General features: G+C 47.1%; 1 protein-coding gene across 3 annotated transcripts in view; it reads left to right on the forward strand.

Moving 5' to 3' along the window:
* LOC101743473 (putative phospholipase B-like lamina ancestor) overlaps positions 1 to 18,209 on the forward strand; it is a 32,871-nt gene that overhangs the window by 1,479 nt on the left and 13,183 nt on the right. The window contains exons 2-3 of one of the 3 annotated variants that reach the window (XM_062669701.1): positions 5,507 to 5,617; positions 17,218 to 17,459. The gene's annotated coding sequence lies outside the window, so the exon portion shown is untranslated. The remainder of the gene's footprint in view (positions 1 to 5,506; positions 5,618 to 17,217; positions 17,460 to 18,209) is intronic. The other 2 variants (XM_021351993.3, XM_004932030.5) reach the window with 2 other exon arrangements.

Raw genomic sequence — 18,209 nt, forward strand, 5'->3', positions numbered from 1 at the left:
GTCTGTTACGACAGACAGACAATAATGTACTAAGGACGTTTAAAATTAAGTCTAGATGAGTCTGATGAATTTTTTTTTTATTTTTTTTATTTCTTATATGCTTGGACGAGCTCACAGCCCACCTGATGTTAAGTGGTTACTGGAGCCCATAGACATCTACAACGTAAATGCGCCACCCACTTTGAGATATAAGTTCTAAGGTCTCAAGTATAGCTACAACGGCTGCCCCACCCTTCAAACCGAAACGCATTACTGCTTCACGGCAGAAATAGGCAGGGCGGTGGTACCTACCCGCGCGGACTCACAAGAGGTCCTACCACCAGTAAAAATAGTATACCAGTCTTAAATAGTATAAATATAATAGAAACATTATTCAAAAACAAGGTACAAGCCCCCTTATTCCTTAGGTGCTAAGGGCGGGCGTTCAGTAAACCGAGCCTGGATCTCGAACAGAGGAAAACCTCTAATAATAAATATATCGTATATTATATAGTGTATTAAATAAATATATTATTTATTTACTTTGTACGATTTATGCCCACCGATAACCTTAATTAAATTGAGAAGTTTTTCTGGTTTCTCCTACTTTCATCGAATACAATTAGGTAGTTCAAGTTGGATAGTCTAAAGCTCATATTGGGCTTATTCTTTCCGTAAGTAACGTTTCTGATACTCCATAGTTAACAGGAAGTTGTCGTGGCTTAAAGGATAAGATGCCAGGTGCGTTCGTATCAAGCGATGCAACGCTGTTCGAATCCCATAAGTACTAATTTTTGTAATAAAATATGTACAAAATAATTTTGATTGACTTCCACGGTAAAGGAATAACGTCGTGTAAAAAAAAGCAAACCCACAAAATTATAATTTGCGTAATAACTTGTGGTAGGACGACCTGTGAGTCCGCACGGGTAGTAGGTACCACCACCCTGCCTATTTCGCCGTGAAGCAGTAATGCGTTTCGGTTTGAAGAAAGCAGAGCAGCCTTTGTACTGTAAACTTGACACCATAGAACTCATGTCTCGCGGTAGATGACGGCATTTATGTTGTAGATGTGTATGGGTTCCGGTAACCTCTTACTTAACACCAGTTGGGCTGTGAACTCGTCCATCTATCCAAGCAGTAAAAAAAACCGTTATCGTGATCACAGTAGACTGATAGTAAACGAACGTTTTTTAAACTTATCTCGATTTTTTTTAAATAAAACTTTGAAGTATCTTAAAATACAGATTGTTATCATTTGAGGCGTTACAGTCGAGAATGGACCCAAGCCTGGTCCAGTATTTTTTTCCATTCAGATTTATTCATGGCTTTCCTTCTCCAGATTAGCATCCCCAAGTTCTTTGTGTTTTGTTCGACGGGGTCCAACTATCATTTCTTAGGCCTACCACTATTTCTGTGGCCATTCGGTCGGCCTTCCAGAAGACGTTTCGGTACTATAGCCTCGTCCATTCGTCCATCCATCGACAATGTGCCCTACTCATCGCAAGCGTCCGATCTCTATGGTTATTTTTCCTCCTACCTATGCTGATAGCCTTGAGAGGCTATTTCAGCATCCCCCTAACGTGTGTAGGTAAACTCACGGGGTTCAAACCGGAGAGTTGCTAACACTGACCCTAGCAAGAGCAGTGATTCGCAGAATCTACCACCGGATCGATAACGCGACCAACTGAGAAGATCCGGCGAGAAACTCAGTGGGCTAGTTATGGTCTTAATGACGTTTGGCTCAATATTCATATGAAACCACAGATAAACGTTTAAAAACAAAATCTTGTCACAAACAACCACAAATAGATTCATACTATTATGTCGCATGCCTGCCTGTTTTGTGCGTCGGTGACGTCACGGAAATATTCTGTTCACGAATACTAATAAGTCTAGACTCCTCTCGAAGTCTGTAATAATTGCTTATCGGTAGCCGGTTTCTTATAAATCACATAATATATTAATGCAAATACGTAAAGAACGAGCACATAATCCAGAAATAGCACCTAATGACGCGTATTATTCACATATTATGCGTATTGTTCGCCTTTGTATGGCATAAATAAACAACATGGTGACTGTACGAACGGAAAGTTCAGTGGGATCCGTGTATTGACAGATGAACTTCGATATCGCGTCGGAGATTGCTAGTAGGTAATACTTTCTACTTTTAAATTGATTCAACTGCCACCCGTCGCTGCCCGTCGCCCTCTAGGAGACTTGATGTTTTGCTATTTCCCTCTGATTCAATCATCTTCCTGATTCTCTAACAGTTCAGCGGACTTAATCCTTTTACGTTTCGATTGATATCGAGCGAGTGGTTTTGACAAATCTATCTACGCATCACATTCAAATCTAGGATTTAAATGAACCATGTAAATGTTCAATATTAGAATAATATTAATTAGAACGTGATTTCTTTGACGCGAATAAAGTGTTACTGATAATTTTCAAATTGTAAATTAAAATTTGATATATCATGGTCTTGCACGTGCTGTAATCTTTATTGCACAATCATAGGTAAAGAGCATGAAGCATGATTTGTGCGGCACGTGTACAAAAGGCATGGATCGTTCTTTGTTCTATTTAACTTCTTTACGTTTACGATTACTTTGGTAAGATTATTTTTAAAGCTTTCAATAGTTTCGTGTATTCTAATCTGGATATTTACAAGTTCACGATTACTTTGCTATATGACCTATTAAATGCTGCTTATAGAGCTCAATTTAGTTTTGTGAATTTTCAATAAATACTAAATAATTTTCAATAATTATCGTCTCATTCAGTGTTTTTATCCGCGAATATATTGGTTACTGATTTATATCTAGAGCCTCTTACTCACAAAAATCAATTTCAATAATGTTGACATTGATATTTTTGGGGCTTGTAAATATTCAATACATGAGATCTAAGCTTCAATCGTAACGGTTATCCCAAACCTTAAAATTGAAACGCATTACTGCTTCGCAGCAACGCCGGGTGTCGATGTCTACCCATGCGGCCTTACAGTACGCTTGGTTGAAATCAGTACAATAATTTAATATTTAAAAAGGAATAAATAACCTGTGTGCTTAGTGCGAGTTTTTTAAATTGGTATAAATTTGGAACAGCGCCCCTAGCGGTAAACGTAGGCAAACTTTCCAACTAAGCACACTGATCGTTGTAAAAAAAAAACAAGTCAATTATCGTTGGTTGCCAGAAATTTACGTATTCGTCACATGACAAGCGATAAGAATAACGGCGTGAATTATTTTCTTAAGAATTTTGAATTCAAATAATACGTAAATACCTACGTATATTTTTATCTATGCTATAATTGGTTTGTTTGTTTTGTTGTTAGGACATAAGAGGTACAAATACGAAGCCAATTAAAAAAAAAGCAATGAATAAAAATTGTCTATATAGGCTTCCGTTGCTTTAACTTTATATACTGTTGTATATACATACTATATATTCGTTTTATAAGTGTGTGAAAGCACGTGACGGTGACGTTATTCGCTAAGAAGACAAATTAACTATTTTGGGATAAATCAAACAGTATCAGACTGTCAGTAACAAACAGCTTGTAAACACCATTATCAGCGGATGACGAGATTAGTACAATTATGCAGATTTCAAAATGACGTCATTTAATGTAAATTTTTAAATTATTTTAAGCGTTCCTCTTCAAATTAGATACGTTTTTAATATTTATAGGTATTTTTTGTGCGTTAACAATATTTTTGTATTATTAGGTATAGATTTATTACGTTTCTGCCTTCTGTAGTTGCAGTTTTTGTTTTATTTTATAAAACAAACTACTTTATTGTAGCCTTTTAAACACAATAACTTTCCAGACGTACTTAAGCCAATGGATACATTTTAGCTTACAACAAAGATTACTACAAAATTATATGATCGGTTTACGCTAGCTGATTTTTATCAGGCAGAGAGTATAAAAATAGCATAATTGTTATAGTCTTGTGTTTTGGACGCTCTTTAATACCACAGAGTTGTCTAGTCACTCACTTAAGTCTGTCACCTTTTTGAATCTCACTTGCATTGCTTGCGTGATCAAACGCTTAATTTATTAAAATTAGAGTTTAGGGTTCTCTTTAATTTTTTCTTAATGCTTAGATGGGTGGAACAGCTTAAGGCCCATTATATTAAGTGGTTACCAGAGCACATATAGACATCGACAACGTAAATGCCGCCACCCACCTTGAGAAATGAGTTTGTCTCATTGTTATAGTACAAAGGCTGTCCCACCCTTAAAACCTTATTGCTTCACGGTAGAAATGAGCAGGACGGTTGTACCTACCCGTGCTGGCACACAAGAGGCCCTCCCCACCAGTAATTATGAAAACTATATCGAGATCATGTGTAAATTAGTATTTCATTACAAAAATTGATACCTGCCTGCGGGATTCGACCACCGGTACAGTCGCATAGCTCTCTATATGAATGTACTGGGCGTCTTATCCTCTAGGCCACGACGCTTTCAATGCTTCCTTACGTTAAAGGAACCGTGTGTGGTATGATGCCAAAAACGTCGGAGTCGTCCTTCCGGCCCGACAGTTAAAAACTTAATCAGTCTTGCTTAGTACTAAAAATCCAAGTTCTTTGCTTCAGTTTGTTTTTATTTATCAACCAATGGTTCACTTTAATTGTGCAAAACGATCAAACTTTACCGCCATGCTATTGTCATCAATCATAATCTCTGAAATAATTCCAATAAAGTCGAGATGAAAATCCCTGAACCTGAACTTGAATCTTTAAAAAAAAAGTTATAAGTTTAATCCGACTAAATATTAAATGGGCCACCAAGAAGCTCCGACGCGCCTGATTATTATAGTTAGCTATTAGAAAATTGTTTATAGGGCAAAGGATCGGTTACAGTCAATCATATCAAACGGACAGAGATGGGCTTTTAGCTCATGTAAGATCGGATTATACAATGAGTATCACATGGCATACATTATGACGCAGACGCTGTCGTTCAATCGTAGTCAAATTAGCACCCACACAAAGACAAAACATATCTCACCGTATCGGATTTATGTATTGTGTATCAATCAGCAGTCGGTTTGATATTCTGGCTCATCTTATAAAGCCGTTGTTACTAACGAGTGTTCAGACGGACCTGGATAAGGAATCTTGAATGGTTTTACAAAGTTTTTGATCACAATAGTAGTGTAGGGCCAGTTTTTAGGATATTTTAATGTGATTACTAAAGGTTAGAAACAAAATAAGTAAATAGTATACTAATTATTATAACTTAAACGTTGAAGATACTTTTTATTCTCGTTTTTATCTGTCTGGTATAACGAGAGCCAGCAATAGCGTACATAGTTTACGGAATACATCTAGTAACAAAAAAAGGAACAGTATTAACAGTGTTTTACCTGTAGTAGGGAAAATTCTGATTTCTCTGATCCTTAAAAAACTGATTTCAATTGATGATGAATTGTTGTCTTTGCTTTTGACCTAAACATCGTATTTGTGTTGAGTCGTCTGAGTGATGTGATTTTTATTTTCTTTCCAGATCAGTTGCGGTCTAGATCAATAAATCGACCGTCGCCCGCAACTTTACACAGTCCTATCCCGATGGGTTGAGTAGTCGACATCTCGTCTTCGTGGTCATACCACTAAGTCTGTAAGTATCTATCTGAAATACTGTTTTCAATAAAAAAATTAACCTGGAGCACATTAGATAATGTGAATAGTGCCGCCTACTGAAATGGTGACGTTAATGTCCCCATTTTTTTTAGATTATCATTATTCTAACAACCTAACATAATTACTGAGGCTATTTTATTTAAGCGAATACATGAAACTAAAACAAATCAGAAATACATATACAGCTATTGCAGTACTAAATATATCTAAGAGTATTGCTCTTATGTTAGATAATTGAGTGAGTGAATTGAGTTAAAATTAAGGTCATTACCAATGAACTTTTTTTTTTTTTTTTTTTTTTTCGGGCCGGGGGCCGAACCTCCTACGAGGTCCCCGCGCCTAGGGGGCGCGCGGGGTATGTGAGACTCAACGATCTGCAGGTGTTGAGAGCAGATCGCGGGCCCAAGGATTTTAGGGCCCACCCACTAAACGACTCCCCTGCACTCTTACACCCGACGTCCGATCTCCGTCCGGGGTCAGAACCCGTTCAGAGTAGGGGGGTTCCCGCGGTCAACACTACAACCAGACACGCGGCGCCACCCCGAGGACGCCCGACCGACGGGTCGTCGAGGCGATAGTCGACGACCAACGACGTCGGTCTCCGCGGTACGGCGGCCCTACCAGGCCGCCCGGGCGGTGCCGCTGGTGTTCCGGGATACCCCGCTGGGCCAGAACCAGCCTGCCGGGTCGGAACGCGATACACCGCCGACCGGGTTGCTCTTCAACAGTATGTTCGGCGACGACAGCGACGACGAAAATGCGGACCGCATCGCAGTCCGCAGCCGCCGACGCGCCGTCCCGTCCTCCTGGTGCCAGCGCGCTAGAGTGACGGTAGCGTGCGGCGCAGCCTCAACCCCCTTAGGTCGCCCCGTGACCATCACCGGGAGGAGACTGCCTCCTCATAGGGGCTGGAGCTGGACAAACGCCCTCCTCCGAACCCCGGCTCGACGGCGGCGGCACGGCGCCGAGAGGGAAGAAGAGCTCTCCCTCTCCCGTTCCGCCGCCTCCTTCTGCGAGATGGTGGACTCGCAGAAGTCGAGCATCGCCTGCCAGGACTCGTCGCTGCCGAGCATCGTAGCCACGACGGTCGGAAGCGACAAGTCCGGTCCTATTTTTGCAACGAGGACGCGGCGCTGCTCCGCGAAAGCGGTGCAGTACGCGAGCGTGTGCTCCGCCGTGTCCTCGTTGCAGCCACTGCAGTGGTGACACTTCGGCGTCGGCTCCCTCCGGGCGACGAGGTGCAGGTAGCGACCGAAACAGCCGTGTCCCGTGAGCACCTGCGTCGCTCGGAAGGTGAGACGTCCTCGGTCGCGATTCACCCAGTCCGAGAGGACCGGGCGGATCGCCTCGACAGTCCGTCGCCCGTAGGTGGGGTCCGCCAGGCGGCGAGACCACGCCTCGAGCACGGCACGCCGAGATTGAAGTTTCCGCGCTCGAACTTCCGCCGCGCCGGGACGCGGCTCCCCCCTGGAGCGGAGATCGCATCGCCACGCGTAATCCGCAGCGAGCGCCTCCGCTTCTAGGTCCCAGGGAGGCGTCCCAGCTAGCACGCACGCCGCCTCAAACGAGACGGTGCGGTATCCACGAACCGCCCTGACCGCAATCGCGCGCTGCGGACGTCGCAACGCCGCAACGTTGTCACGGGTCAGGGCGTGGCACCACACGGGAGCCCCGTACAGTGCCATCGACCGCACCACCCCCGTGTAGAGGCGACGCACTACCACGTCAGGCCCCCCGACGTTCGGCAACAGCCGACTCAGCGAGCCGGCAGCCGCCATCAGTCGGGGACCTAATCTTTCAAAGTGAGCGCGGAAGCTCCAACGACCGTCCAGTACGAGACCGAGGTACCGCAACCCGGTTGCCTCGATCTCGACGCGAACGCCTCCGATCACGAGGTGGGCCCCCTGAGGCGGCGCTCTCCGGGCCCCGTGAAACAACAGGGCCTGGGATTTATCAAGCGCCACCTCCAGACCCAACCGTCGGATCCTGCCGATGACGAAGGCCACCCCCGCGCAGGAAAGACGGGCAGACTCTCGCAAGTCCCTCCCCCGGGCCACGACCAAAGTGTCGTCCGCGTAGCAAACTACGCTCAGACCCGGGAGAGGAGTGCTTAGGGTGCCACGCAAGACCCAGTCGTAGCCGATGTTCCACAAGAGAGGGCCAAGGACCGACCCCTGTGGAACACCGCGCTGGACGGGGAAGCGGAGCACCGTCCCACCGTGCCCGGTGCACACGACCGACCTATCCTCGAGGTAGGACCCGATCAGCCGACGGAGATACGCAGGGACGCCGTGATACTGCAGCGCCCCCGCGATCACCGACCAGGGCAGGGTGTTGAACGCATTGGCGATGTCCAGGGACACCGCCAGTGCAACCCCGCCCCGGCTGACAGCCTCATCAGAGAGGGCGCGCACGCGCATCACCGCGTCAATGGTCGAGCGGCCCTCCCTGAATCCGAACTGCTCCGCTGACAGATCAGGACCCACTCCCGTCAGGTGCTGGACGATGCGGGCGGCCACCACTCGCTCGAGCAGTTTTCCCGCCTCGTCCAGCAACACGATGGGACGATACCCCGCAGGTGAGTCCGCAGGGCGTCCCTCCTTCCTTAGCAGAACAAGTCTGCCCGTCTTCCACTGCTTTGGAAACCGCCCCGACTCGAGGCAGGCTTCAAAGAGCCGCACGAGCCGGTCCCCAAGGGCACCGAAGGCCAAATCCCAAACCCGACCGTGAACACCGTCAGGGCCGGGGGCCGCGTCTTTCCTCCGCATCCTCGACACGGCCGCACGCATCTCCTGCTCCGATATGCTCGGAGGGACCACCTCAGCAGGGGCATCACCGCTCGCGTCAAGGCGTGGCGGCACGCCCATGAAGGGGGGCTCAAAGTCCCTCTCCATCCGCGGGAATAGCCCGGAGACAATATCCCGCAGCTGCTGAGGCTGGAGACGCTCCGTCACCGGGAGCGCCCACGGTCGCAATTTCTTGCGTACCGTCTGGTACGGGCGCCCCCAGGGATCCTGATCGAGCGTCTCCAGGAGCGTCTTCATGCTCTGAGACTTGGCCTCGCCGATGGCCCGCCGCAGAGCCTCCTGCTTTTCACGGCAGTCGGCATGTAAGCGGGCCGCCACCTCCGCGAAATCCATACCGCGAAGACGGCGACGGCGGTGGCGGGCGTTTCGGCGGCGTGCCCGCACGCACTCCTCTCTGAGGAGTGCGATCTCGGGCGTCCACCAATACGCACCGCCACGTGGGGCGCGGCCACTGACCCGGGGCATCGCAGCATCGCAGACGCGACGCATCGTACCCCGGAACCAATCGGCCTCCGACTCCACGTCCACTAGACGCGCGGGCATCGGCGCCCACGCGGCCACTGTGGCCGCCTCCACCGCGAGCACCTTATTCAGGCGCTTCAGTGCCCATCGTGGGAATGATCGGGGAGCGCTACGCGGGAGCTCCTCCTCACCGCGGGCGTCTTCGGCCGGCGCATTCAACAAAGTGGAAACGGAGAGCTCAAATCGAACAAACCGATGGTCCGAGAGCGTCTCCGCCCCCTCGAGAACACGCCAGCCACGGACACGGCGTGCGGCGGACGGAGACGCGAACGACACGTCCACGTGTGATTCCCCGTTCCACCGCACGCAGGTCGCGACCGAACCTCTGTTCAGAAGACAGAGACCGGTCGCGAAAGCCCACTCCGACAGGAACTCGCCGCGCGAGTCCGTGCGGGGGGAGCCCCACGCTGTACATTTAGCGTTGAGGTCCCCCGCCAGTATCACCGGGCGAGACTCGAAGCGATGAACCAACGCCTCGAGCCCACCCAGGAACCGTTCGAACTCAGCGAGACTCCTGTTCGGAGAGAAGTACACCCCGATCACGACGGTTTCATTGACCCTAACTACGACGTACCCGGATCCCCTGGCCACCATTCCAAGGGGGGGTAGCGCCGCTGACTGTCGCATCACGATCGCCACGGAGCCATCAACATCTCCGGCCCAGGAATCCTCCCGGTCGGGAGGTACGAAGTATGGCTCCGCAACGATCGCGATGTCGATGAACCACTCCGCCATGGTGTGGACGAGGAGATCCTGCGCCCTGGCGGAGTGGTTCACGTTGGCTTGGAGGAAGCGATGGACGTGATCCATTATTGAGGTGTCACGTCCATCGCTCCCTCGTCTTCCGTCCCACCTTGCGGCCCGACGGCCGCGGCGGGAACTGACTGGCCGGCTGCTTTACACGCAGCCGGCTCTTCCTCTGCTATCTTCTTCTTTTTCCCGCCACGCCTCCTCTTTGTGGAGGAGGGGGCGGAAAGACAGGCCGGGCCCCCAGCCCGATGATCGGCCCGCCGCTTCGCCGCGTCGCATAGCACGCAGTGTGGCGCGGCGGCTGCGCAGGAGACCGCTTTGTGTCCTGGCTGGCCGCAGCGGAAACAAAGCCCGCTGCGGTCCACGGCCGATGGGCACCTGGCGAGGCCGTGCCCGGTGCCGAAGCACCGGAGGCATCGCCAGGGGCGGGCCTTCTGTAACTGCACGTGGGCCATCACCCAGCCCACGCGCAGCCTCCCTGGTGAGTCGGCGGGCCGACCTTGTGGAGGCGTAGCCAGGAGCGTGGCCGCCTGCATAGGGCAACGCGCCCACGCAGTGAAGGCTCCAGAGTAAGAGCTTCGCAGCTCTCCCACCCTGACCTGCGTGAGGGCGCAATTGCCCTGCGATGCAATGGCAGCGGCCACTTCCTCCTTTGTGGCGCATTCATCCAGGCCCGTCACTTTGACTTCTGCCATTTTGACGGGCCTGTCTATACGCACCACTTCTGGGTCCGGTAGGATTTCACGGAGCCGGGTTGCTAGCTTATCCGCGGCCGCACTGGTGTTGGCACCAGGACACTCCAGCAACCGGGCCCCGTTGGCGGTGTGCCGGACTCGGAGGCCACCCTCCACGCCCATAGCATCCACGTCGACGCTAGCGCGCGCCCGGGCCATGACCTCCCCATAGGTGAGGCCCTTTTCCTTGGCAGCCGGCAGCAGCTCCAATACGACAGCCGCCGACCGCGGAGCGCGCGGTTTTCTTGCCTTGCGCCCTCCCTTTCTTTTCCCTTCAGTTGCTGCTCGACCCACTACCTGGGGAGCCTTGACTGTCGGGACGGGACGGGGGTTAGGTACGTCTTGCGCCCTCCTTCGACCCCGCTTCACTACCGTCGTCCAGGCTGCGTCCATGTTGGACGGGGCGGGAGGCAATGGACGGGGCTGGGGGTGTTGCGCTGGCTGGGCGGCATTCACACACCCCTTTGGATTGTTGCGGCTTCTGCCAGGCCCCGCCTTCGCAGGCTGGGGCGGGACAGAAGCAGCAGCCTGAGGCCTCGCAGGCTGGGCGGGTATTCGTCGCCCAGCAGTCTTGGACCGTGTAGCCAGTTTGGCCGCAGTGGCGTTCGCGGGCGCCGGTGCAGCCGCGGTCTTAGGCGTTAGTGATACCTGCGCTGGCTGCTCGTGTGCCAGCGGTGGCCTCGCACGCACCACTGTAGAGGTGCGAGCCTCAAGAATGGCTAGGCGCCTCTTGAGGTCTTCGATCTCCTTATCTTTTTCCGCCACTATAGCCTCTTGCACTTGGGGCGGTGGTGGTGGGGAAACCGAACTGCCCCGCTGTCTCCTTACACCATCAATGGCCACACGCATTGCGGCCATCTCCTCCCGCAACTTTACACTCTCCGCCCGAAGCTCTGCATTCTCACTCTGAACGCAGGCGTACAAAGCCTGTAGGCTCTCCAGCTGCGACCGCAGGCCAGCTGTTTCCTCCGTGGCCGTGCGCTGGAGAAATGCCTCTAGGAGCCTACCCATGGCAGTGACCACGGAATTCAGGGCATGCACGTACGTGCCCTTTAAGGAGCCTGATTTGCTCGCCACCTTGGAGACAATATCCAGAGAGATATCGAAGATTTTGTGCAGGTCAGTGGGTTCAGTCTCCATAAGGGAGCGGCACAACCGCTCAACCTCTCCCTCCCTGACTCGTTCGGCCTTCCCACAACGGGTTCTCCCGCCTCGCAGCGAGCCGGCTGCCAATCCGCCGCAGGTTATCCGAACATCCTGTTCTTTGGCGGACGACGCCGCAACAGTCGCCGGTCCTTCCTCGACCGCCAAAAACTTGGCGGGCGCGGGTTCAATTTCCGAGGAGTCGGAGGGAGCGGAAGTCACTGGTCGCTTGACCGTCTTCCGCTTCCTCCGAGTTTTCGCATCAGCGTTGGCTCTGCTGGCGAGCCGTCCGGTAGTATTCCGGAGCAAAAGCGGCGACTCTCGACCACTCGACGCGTAGCCCCTCGCAGAGCTTCGCGTCGAGCGCAGTGAGAGTGCACTGTCGCAACGCTCAGGGTGCACGAATAGATCGTTTTCGCGGCTCGTGCTGCCGCCTCCTTCCTCTAGGCAATTGTTGCCCCCCCCAGAATACGAGGGGCAGCGTGCCTCCGATTGCTCGGAGGCACGGAGGGATTCTCCTCCCGCTGAGCGGGAGGTACCCTCCTGGGGTAATACTGTTTCGCAATTGTCCATGTTCATTTTTTTTTCCTTTCTTATTTAACCAGGGGTGAGGTCCCCTGGGATCAGGTGATGCCCTCGGGACTGGACTCCCTCCAGCCATTCATCCCTTCGCCGGGCATCGGAGCTTGGGATTGGGGTATTTTTTATAGAGGTTTACGTCCTCGCGACCCCGTGCCTTGCGGCAGCGGCCACCGCCCCCCACTCAGTGAGGATTACGGGTTGGTCGGCAGCCCACCGGGTGCACAGGGCAACTCGGCAGACCACCGCCCGACGCTCGAAACGAGCGACCACGAAGCCACGCCGGCGAACCGGTACCCCCCATATCTGGGGGGCGTTCCCCTGTAGCCGAAGCCGGGGACATAGCAACCAGCGGTCAGCAGCTGCGAAAATGCAGCGCTGACTCACTTCCACGATTACGGGGCACAGGGTGCCACCGCTCACGGCAGGCCGGCGAACCAGTGCCGTCGGAAGCTGCGATCTCCAGAAGGAGCACTCTTCACTTAGTGAAGAGTGTGGAGAGCGCAGTCCTTCCACTCCTCCTAGTGCTGATTTTGGTCCGCGTCATCCGATCTCTTTCGTTGCAAAGCCTATCTAAGCTATCCTAAACCTAACCCTAAACCTAGGACCTTAACCTACATCTAACCTAATCATATACCTAGGACCTTAATCTACATCTAAACCTAACCCTATACCTAGGACCTAAACCTAAGAATCCTTGCAACGAAAAAGATCGGACGATACCTCTGGGAATGTCGCCCAGAGGATCCCGTTATCCGCCACCTACGGACGCGCCACGGTGGAAGTCCAGCAAAACTCCCCCACAGACGGAGCCCCCGGCCACGCAGAGTGCGCACCGGGGGGCCCGCCCAGGTCCCGGGATTACCAATGAACTTAATGCAACCTATGTGTGATTCGGAGCGCGACATCGATACACGTTACTTCTGCCTAAGCTGGTAGTTTTATTTAAATTTAATTTAGGACATTGAAATTGAAACAATTTTATGAAAATGGTATGTCTTTATCGAGGTTCGAAAGTGTACATTAGTAAACCGTTAAGATACAGTGCGTTTCCAGTGTTCTTTTTTGTCAAGCACTATCCGACTCTGGAATGAGCTCCCCTCTACGGTATTTCCCCAGCGCTATGACATGTCCTTCTTCAAACAAGGTTTCCGGAGGGACCTTAGCAATAAGCAGAGGGTTGGCTATGTCACTGCCATTACTGACTTCCATGAGCGACGGTAACTACTTACCATTAGGTCATTGAACTATATTACGTAGTAGTAGTAGTACCTCAATTCATTAGATGGGCCGTGAGATCATATGCCAACAAAGGCAATGAAAAAAAATAATACAATTTTATGTCATCATATGAAACGGCAAACATGTTTATTATAATTTATTCTTATCATTTACTAGTAAGCTGATATTTATTCAATAACTAACATAAATATTCCAGGTCAAGAAATGTTTTAAGATAAATTAGGGTAGTCGATAACAGGTAATCTTTGTTTTTTTAGTTTTTCTGTCCAAGATAGAGTTAATTTTTATTTTTCTAAGCAGAGGAACTCAGTGACCGCACTGATGTGTGCCAATAAAAAATAAATGCCAATAAACAGTCCCATATGAGTTATGATTTAATCAACTTGATGAAAAATCAATAAAGATAACGTTACATATTTCCTTTCGATTATGTACGTAGTATGAATAATATGTATCAAAGATACGATATTACTAGATTAGATTTGACATAGTATTATTAAATCTGTTGAGCTGTTGTTTCGCCGATTGATGCATTTCGTGTATTATTGAATAGCTAATGCCCTACTTAGATTTCTAGATCCAGGGGTTAGATAGAGTGAGTTAGTAAGCAATGATCTTTTTACTCGACTACCGAAGGAAGCTCATGTTTTTGTTTCGTCATTTGTTTTGCTCGTTTGGATGTCAGTCTAATTCTTTGGCACGTTTTACAGCCACGTTTTCAACATATGCTTTGTCATAATAAGGTTGTCTCAAATATGGAAGTAGAATAGTATTTCAATAGTATCCACCAAATAATCTAATCTGTAATCTAATCTCAGGAAGTACTGGTCCGATATGAAAAAATCTTTCAGTATTAGATAGCTCATTTATTGAGGAAGGCTATAGGCTATATAACATCACGGTAAGACTAATACAATTAGAGCACCAATAAAGAATGTCTCAAAATAGGGGTTTAAATAGTTCTTTAACATTCTATAATTCAAAACTATTTTCACTTTCTACGTAAATGGAATGGGGGGTAAAATGTAGCGTTATGCCAAAGTAACTATTCCATGCGGACGGAGTCGCGGGCAAAAGCTAGTATTATTATAAGAATAATACGATTGAAGAAAAAATACTAACTGAAATGCGAAAAACAAGCTGTCAATTAAGGTATTACAGGAGGGGACAAGTTAATCGCAGATCACTTAGGTAGCTCGATCGACATTTTTTAAAGCAATTTGCTATGTTACTGTAGAATTAAGCATCTTCTAAATCGAATTGCAATTCAATCGAACAATCGAAAAGCATGTTCGAATTAAGGACTGTCTTTACACATAACTATTTTATTACGGTGCGTTACTTATCCACAATTTGAACTAATTTTACGGCTTAATCTGGCGTATTTTTATTGTCTTTATTTTCGACGTTTTGAATGCTTTCCAGTTATCGCAAATATAATAAAAAACGCGAAATTAAGTCGTGAAAGTATTTTTAATTATATCTACGATTTGCGAAACCGAAGTAATTATTACTTTTCCATTTTTAGTGTAGCCAAAAAACCGTTATCAGTTTAACAATGGTGCGACAAAATCGTGTGAAACTAAAACACATTGTGTGATTATACGCAGGTAATACAAGATAAAAGTGCACAAAATAAAACATATTTGCTGTTACATCTCAAACAGACTATATTATAATACATCCATATTATATTGTAATATATTTTACATAATTACTGGTGGTAGAACTACTGGTAGAACCTCTTGTGAGTTCGCATGGGTAGGTACCACCGCCCCGCCATTTCTGCCGTGAAGCAGTACTACGTTTCGGTTTGAAGGGTGGGGCAGGTGTTGATACTATACTGAGACCTTAAACTTAGTCTCAAGGAGGGTGGCGCATTTACGTTGTAGATGTCTATGGGCTCCAGTAACCACTTAACACCAGGTGGGCTGTGAGCTCGACTACCCCCACCTAAGCAATAAAAAATAAAAAAGTAAAAAGATTCAGATCCGAACAAAGTGGCACCTCGTGCGGTCTTTGTAGATGTGCAAGAAAAAGTTTATTATAAAAAAGACATGAATAGGGCTCGCGCTCGAGACGTTCCGTTCATTGACCCCTGAAGGAGATCCATTCAAAGTGCATTCACTGCATTTAATGTTGTAGTTATCGTATAACACATAGGATATTGCTTATTTTTTCTTTGTAAAGCCCGCATTTATGAAGTGCATTCGCCTTTATCTCGTAAAATTGACTAACACAATGAAATTTATAATTATTATTATAAAAAATCGCCACAGAGTTTTGCGTAAAAGTAAGTTTTTTTATAATAGCAATAACAGTACCTATATGACAGCCACACTATTATCGCATATGTACAATAATAAGTAAACGTGTATTTTGTTTTTAAGTTCTTTTTTATTTTTACCAGTTCTGTTCATTTTGTACATCGCCGTAATGCGAAAAACTCGTTTCATTAATATTTAATGGACCTTTGTGGTTTTAATAATTTTTATAATAAATTATTATTTAAGCACGTCTCTAAAAAATGAAGAATTTTCGTTTGTAACTTGGATTTTTATCAATTTGAAAGAATGTTGAAAAAATTCGGCTACCTGCGTGTTTCGGCTTTCATATAAATATGACCGATAGCTGCTCATGAGCGTCTTTCAAAAATGAGCACTGTGTTTTGGTATTTTGGTTTATTTTTGGTTAGATTAGCTAGCAGTGTGATTCCGGCTTAGTAAGATTGTTAATGGTGAAGTCTGTGATGCAACTTGTCACTAATCTGTAGGTCATGCACATACAATGAAATATTAGTTTGCCAAGTTACGGACAAGGTCATACTTATAAAGTAAATCGGAGTCCTTGTCGATGGAGTCAGCTCCAAAAGCAAACCCATTTGCATATTGTGACAATGAGGTGCTTTTTATCAATGTAATGTGCATGCGATATACCGACCTTATTTTCACTAGCATCACCTTTAAGGAAAAAATATTTAAGTTGAGGCACAGAACTATTTAGGCAGGCTTTGCAACGGGCCTAATCTATACTAATATATAATAAATCTACAGTGTTTTTTACGGATGTCCCGTTATAACTACTGAACCATGCATCCGATTGACTTGAAAATTGGTATCCATGTAGAAAATACATGCACTTAATGGATAGGCTAATATTTTTATGAGTGTTGGACTCCCTACACCAGTTGCGGGGGCGTTAATGATGAGAATTTTTGTGGGGGTGAGAGATTATAATGTTAATTTTAAATGCCCAGCAAAGCGGACGGGTACAGCTAGTTAAACCAAAACTCATGTATTTGTAATCGCTGAGGAATCTCGATACACTTCTTCAACCTTATTTGAAGAGATATATGTCGAGTAATACATACTGAAAGAGAAAACTCTTTCCACCGTTTCAAGGTTTAAACAAGATAAAACAAAAGACAAAATATGGAAACGCGTAAGTGCTTCTTCTCGAACAAATGGTACCGTGGTAGATATAATGCTACTAAAAAGACTGTCTTTGGAAGAGGAATTAGGACACGTCTCGAGATCCTAAGTTCCTATTAGTGCTCCCTTGCAGGAATATCGAAATCTGCTTCGATAATGTAGTCTTTAAACACTGGTCACTAGAGTAGAGTGCATTTTTTTTTTTAAGAGCACTGTTTAAACATTTCCGGAATCCATTAATCTCTAGTAGTCTATGAATTCACTTACGTGGTGTTCTCATAGTGGGGTTTCATCTTCTTCAAAATCAAGGACCTTTGGTAAACATCACACCTCATTTCGGATCCTCCCGATCCACTATTGGTGTTTTAGGTACTACAAGCACCGGTCACCGTTCCCGTCGAAGCAGTCGCTTGCGACGAAGGCCTCGGAGAGCACAGACTCAGCCCACTGAGTTTCTCGCCGGATATTCTGTGGGTCGTGTTTCCGATCCGGAACTCTGCGAAGCACTGCTTTTGCTAAGGCTAGTATTAGCAACGTCCTCAGGTTAGAGCGCCGTGAGCTCACCTACTCGCCCGGTCACCCTGGCATGGCCCCCTTGGTTACCAGTATAGGTAAGAAAAAAAAAGATAAACATGTAACGGTTTACCTATGACTCTAGTCGGATGCGCATTAAGCACGTATCTTTAGGGATGCTGTTCCCGCATGTCTTATCTGAACTACTGCTTATTCAAAAAATCTATAAAATATCAATCCTCGTTGATGTCGCGTTATGCTGAGTAATTTTTAAGCTTAGATATAATAAAAAAAGCAGAATCGACAATCTACTTAATTAGTACGGAAATAATTATTTAAATAAGCAAATAACACAAACCTAATTTCTCTGATAAACAAAACGTTTAAAACCTTTCGAATGAGAACATAATAACAACTAAAATATGTAGACTGTACGTACGCAAATTCTGATGACTAAGTATAATAATACATTAATCTATTGTACTAAATGCACACTAAGTATTCGCAAACACACGAAAATATTTGAGATATATGAGATATAATCAAGGGAGCTTTTAATGGCTTTCAATTTATGATAACTGTTTCTGGGTGTTGGGCGAATTACCTTAGATATACAGTGTCAATTATATTTTTCATCTTAACGTAGACAGACCAATTGGTTACGATCCATCAGGCCTAAAGCGAACCCATAAACATTAGAATGTGCATGCCACCAAAGACATGAACTTGAACAATGTACGAACGCATTATTATTTTTCAGCCTAAGGATCATAGCACGCATATCAACTCTTAAGGGATCGTAACCGTATCAATTCGAGCCATTTAGTATTCTTTGTATGAAACTCTCT

This window comes from Bombyx mori, chromosome 8, assembly GCF_030269925.1.
Source record: "Bombyx mori chromosome 8, ASM3026992v2".
Classification (NCBI taxonomy): domain Eukaryota; kingdom Metazoa; phylum Arthropoda; class Insecta; order Lepidoptera; family Bombycidae; genus Bombyx; species Bombyx mori.